This window comes from Chenopodium album, chromosome 22 (assembly GCF_948465745.1).
Source record: "Chenopodium album chromosome 22, dcCheAlbu1.1, whole genome shotgun sequence".
Taxonomy (NCBI): Eukaryota; Viridiplantae; Streptophyta; class Magnoliopsida; order Caryophyllales; family Amaranthaceae; genus Chenopodium; species Chenopodium album.
This window is the reverse complement of record NC_137855.1, coordinates 24,770,660-24,776,229: the sequence shown is the minus strand read 5'-3', so window position 1 is coordinate 24,776,229 and position 5,570 is coordinate 24,770,660. Positions and strand designations below refer to the sequence as shown.

The following is a 5,570-nucleotide window of genomic DNA, read 5'->3' as shown; positions in this document are numbered from 1 at the left end:
ATTATGATTGCATGTGGATCCATTGCTCTAGTGTCTTAGATTGATTTCATATAAGTTTTGCATTGCCTAGTTTAGCCTAAGTTCTACCTCAACCCCTTCTTGACTCCGAAATAGCTTGATCTAGACATCGTGCATTTGATATCCATTCCCTTGGGTTCGACCTTGACTTACCACTACGCTAAATAGGGGTTAGTTAAGCTACAAATTTTGTTTGATTGGGTGGGGTGGTAGCCCAACGACCTACCGTTCTCCGTCCCATCAAAATGGCGCCGTTGCCGGGGAATGGTGCTTGAGTGCATGTTGTTTTTGAGTCTATTTCATTTTGATAAAATATAAAATGATTTGACACTTAGGCTACACTTGTAGCCGTGCTACTAATATTGTCTTTGAGTTTTGTGTGTGTATATCTCAAGTCATGGGAGGTAGTTCAAGAGTTACCTTGAAGGAGCTTGGAGTGCCCGGGGCTTATAGGTATGAGAGCGCCATAGCTCCACCTATATCACCGGAGAATGACTTTGAAATAAAGCCGGCAATGATCACCCTTATTGAGAGGAGACAATATGGTGGGGCGAAGAACGAGAGCCCATTGAACCATCTAAAGGAGTTTGAAAAATATTGCAACACAATCAAGATTAATGGGATGTCTCAAGAATTCATCCGCCTTAAGTTGTTCCCTTTCTCCCTCATAGGAAGGTCTTTGGAATGGTTAGATAAAGAGATGAAGCCCAATTCATTGAAAACTTGGGATGATGTCACCAAAGCTTTCTTGTTCCGTTTCTATCCTCAAAAGAAAACGGCGGAGGCAAGAGCTTTGATTCAAGGGTTCAAGCAAAAGCCTAATGAAAGCCTTTATGAAGCATGGGAAAGATTCAAGGATTATCAAAGGGAGTGTCCACACCATGGGATTCCCACCTATCAAATCATACATATCTTTTATGGTGGGTTGAGTTCTCATGGGAGAGCAAATTTGGATGCCGGAGTCGGAGGCCCAATCATGAACAAGACGGAAGAAGAAATGGTTGATGCTATTGATGAAGTAGCTCGTCATTATATGAATTGGCAAGAAGTGGAAAGAGAACCAACAAGCAAGGGTTACTCGATCGAACAACTTAGTATCATTAATGATTTGACCACTTTGATTGCGGATTTAGGGAAAGAAGTTATGTGTCTCAAGGAAAAGCTTGAGAAGCCTCCTTCCCAAGCTCCAATTCTTCCCTCCCAAATTAAGGGGAGAGGTACATCTTCTCACTCTAACTCCAATCTTTCAACTTGTTGCATGATTGTGGAATGTTGGCCATGTCAATTATGTGGAATGAATGATCACAATGCTTCTATGTGCCCAAATGTTTCTTGTAGTGAATGTGATGGAAGTGAAATGGAACACATGAATTATGTCAATAATCATGCTTGTGAACCTAGAAATGATGTTCAAAGGAATATTGGAAATAGGAATCATCATATGAATCATGACGATTATAAACGAAATGGAGGTTATAGGAATCATGATTGCCAAGAGAATCATGGTAACTATAACCATCATGGTTGTAATGGTCATGGTCATGGCTATAGACATGGGGATCATAACCAAGGTTATGATAACTATGGTCAACAAAGGAGCCAAAATGAAACTAGGGGTAATTGGAATAATCAAGCTAGGGGATATTTTCAAGCAAGTCTCCAAGATGGTTCCCCAATTGATTTAGTTCCAAATGCTCAAAGTTTAAATGATAATTCCCATGACCAATCATTTCCTTCTAGAGAATTTTTAGAAAGTGTCATTGAGAAACAAGCCAAGACTTTGGAAATGTGTATGGTTTTGAATTAAGAGAAGTTTAATTACATGTTGGCTTATAACAAAGATTTGAGTGAAAAACTTTCTCAATTGACTAGTATATTCAAGGAATATGCGCACTCTTCTTCTTTGATTCCACCTAGCTTAGATTCTAGGAACCCTATGGATGCCATTGTTACTAGAAGTGGTAAGGTCCTTGAAGGAGGTGAGCCTAAGAAGAGTGTTGCTAATGAGAGAACTAGTAAGAATTCCATTGAAATTGAAGGTGATGAATGCTCCTTGAGCGAAAATGTCGGTGAGGAACAAGTAGAGAAGGTGATAGAGAAAGAGAGAGAGGTTTGCAAACAAAGGCTCCCCTATCCTCAAAGATATAATAGATATAAGTTGGATGAACAATTTGGGAAATTTGTAGAGATGCTTAAGCAACTTCATTTAACTCTTCCTTTCACCGATGTTGTTGAACAAATGCCAAATTATGCTAAGTTCCTTAAGGAGATTTTGAGTGGAAAAAGGACTTGTTATGTGGTGGAGACCATTAGCCTTACCGAGCATTGTAGTGCAATCATCATGAATAAGATGCCTCCTAAGTTGAAGGATCCCGGAAATTTTTCCATCCCTTGTGCTATCAACAAGACCCAAATTGATAATGCCTTATGTGATTTAGGAGCTAGTGTTAGCCTTATGCCATATTCGGTTTATCAAAGATTAGGTCTAGGAGAACTTCTACCTTCAAAAATTACCTTGCAATTAGCCGATAGGTCAATCAAGATTCCTAAGGGAAAGGTAGAAGATGTGCCTTTAAGGGTTGGAAAATTTGTTATTCCGGTTGATTTTGTAGTGTTGGACATGGATGAAGATGCTACAATACCTATCATCTTAGGTAGACCTTTCCTTGCTACATCGGGGGCTATGATAGATGTGAAAAGTGCTAAGATATCTCTTAAGATAGGAGAGGAAGTAATTGAATTTGATTTGAATGAAGGAATGAAATATCCTTCCTCTTCTTTAGAAAATTGCATGAGAGTTGAAGTGCTTGATAATATTGTGAATTCCATGCATGAGCACTTGCTCACATCTAACGATCCTCTTGAGTGTGTCTTATTGAACAAGAAAAAGGTAGGTATCTCAACCAAGGAAGAGCAATTGTATGAAAATTTGCTTAATAAAGGCGATATAGGGAGTGGAGAAGAAACTTGCATGGGGATATCAAGTCAAGATGCTTTCCAAGTGGCCTCAACCAAAGAAGGTAAAGGTGTTCCCATGGTAGAGCTAAAACCTCTACCATCACACCTTAGGTATGAATTCTTAGGCCCTAATTCTACATATCCCGTTATTGTTAGTGCATCCTTGAGTGAAAGCCAAGCTCAAGCGTTATGTGGTGTTTTGAGAAAGCACCAAGGTGCTTTGGGGTACACAATTGATGATCTTAAAGGCATAAGCCCCGCCTTGTGTACACACCACATAACACTTGAGGAAGGCACCCTTCCTTCTATTGAACGACAAAGGAAACTATATCCACAAATGGGAGAAGTAGTCAAGAAAGAAATCACCAAGCTTTTGGATGCGGGAATTATATTCCCCATTTCAAGCTCGAGGTGGGTCTCTCCCGTGCATGTCGTTCCTAAAAAGGGGGGTATGACCGTAGTTGAGAATGAGAAAGGTGAGCTCATTCCAACTAGAACGGTCACCGGTTGGAGGATGTGTATAGACTATAGACGTCTAAACACATCAACCAAAAAGGATCATTTCCCTTTCCCTTTTATTGACCAAATGCTTGAAAGGTTGACTAGGCACAAATTCTACTGCTTTCTTGATGGATATTCGGGATTCTTTCAAATTCCTATTCACCCCGAGGATCAAGAAAAGACAACCTTCACATGCCCCTATGGTACCTTTGCATATAGAAGAATGCCCTTTGGATTGTGTAACGCTCCGGCGACCTTTCAAAGGTGTATGATGAGCATTTTTGGGGACATGCTTGAAGAGGAAATGGAAGTCTTCATGGATGATTTTTCCGTGGGAGGTGTTTCATTTGAGGATTGCCTCAAAAATCTTGAAAGATGCCTAGAGAGATGTGAAAAGGTCAACTTAGTGCTTAATTGGGAAAAATGCCACTTCATGGTGGAAGAAGGGATTGTCCTAGGCCATAAGATTTCCAATAAAGGCATCGAGGTTGACAAGGCTAAGATTGAGGTAATAGAGAAGTTGCCTCCCCCGGTCAATGTGAAAGGGGTAAGGTCATTTTTGGGTCATGCCGGATTTTATAGAAGGTTTATCAAAGACTTTTCTCTTATTGCTAAGCCCTTAAATGATCTTCTCCAAAAAGATGTTGATTTTGTCTTTAATGATGCTTGCTTGGAAGCTTTTAATAAATTGAAGAAAGCTTTGACTTCTACTCCTATTGTCCAAGCCCCTAGATGGGATTTGCCATTTGAGCTCATGTGTGATGCAAGTGATACGGCTACAGGAGGTGTGTTGGGTCAAAGAATTGACAAGAAGCTCCATGTCATCTATTATATGTCAAAGACTCTCAATGGTGCTTAAAGAAATTACACAACAACGGAAAAGGAATTCTTGGCTATTGTTCATTCTTTTGAGAAATTCCGTTGTTACTTGTTGGGGTCTAAGACTATAGTTTTCACCGATCATGCGGCTTTGAAGTATCTCTTTGGGAAAAAAGAATCCAAACCGAGGTTAATTCGTTGGGTCCTTGAGCTTCAATCTTTTGATCTTGAGATCCGAGATAAAAAAGGTGCTGAAAATGTTGTTGCGGATCATTTGTCTAGACTTGAAGATTTTCAAGTTCAAGACGATGGGTCTCCTATAGAAGATCGGATGTTGGATGATTCTTTGTATGTTATCAATATGAAGGAGCTCCCTTGGTTTGCCGATTTGGTGAATTTTCTTGCTTGTGGGGAGTTCCCTCTTTCTTTTTCCAACAATCAAAAGAGAAAGCTTAAGAGAGAAGCAAGGCACTATGTATGGGATGAACCAATCTTGTACAAAAGAGGTGTGGATGGATTGTTGCGCCGATGTGTGCCAAATGAGGAAATACCAAATGTTTTGAAGATGTGCCACTCGGATCCTAGTGGTGGTCATATGGGTGTTTCAAGAACGGCATCTAAGGTGCTTCAATGTGGATTATGGTGGCCTAACCTCTTTAAGAATGCTTGGGAGTATGTCAAAAGTTGTGATCAATGTCAAAGGAACGGGAATATTTCAAGGAGGAATGAGATGCCCCAACAACCAATACTTGAATTGGAGATATTTGATGTTTGGGGTATAGATTTTATGGGTCCTTTTCCATCTTCTTATGGGAATCAATATATCCTTGTTGCCGTTGATTATGTGTCAAAGTGGGTGGAAGCCATTGCTTCTCCCACTAATGACCATAAAGTGGTGATGAAATTGTTCAAAAAGATAATATTCCCTAGGTTTGGCATCCCCAAAGCGGTTATAAGTGACAATGGCTCGCATTTTGTGCACTATGCTTTCCGGAAGATGTTGAAGAAGCATGGAGTGAACCAACGATTTGGTCTTCCTTATCATCCTCAAACTAATGGGCAAGTTGAGGTATCTAATCGTCAAATTAAGTTAATTCTTGAGAAGACGGTTTCAAGGAGTAGGAAAGATTGGGCAAATAAGCTTGATGATGCTCTATGGGCATATAGAACGGCTTTCAAAACTCCTATTGGTACCACTCCCTATCGCTTGGTTTATGGGAAATCTTGTCACCTTCCGGTTGAGCTTGAGCACCGCACCTATTGGGCTATTAAAA

At 40.1% G+C, this 5,570-nt stretch overlaps 1 non-coding gene across 1 annotated transcript; it reads right to left on the bottom strand.

The window, feature by feature from the left end:
- Nucleotides 1-800: 800 nt before the first annotated feature.
- LOC145606500 (small nucleolar RNA R71) lies at nucleotides 801-906 on the bottom strand. Its single transcript, XR_014105361.1, has one exon. It is a non-coding gene; the product is annotated as a small nucleolar RNA R71 (small nucleolar RNA).
- Between the last annotated feature and the right edge of the window lie 4,664 nt (nucleotides 907-5,570).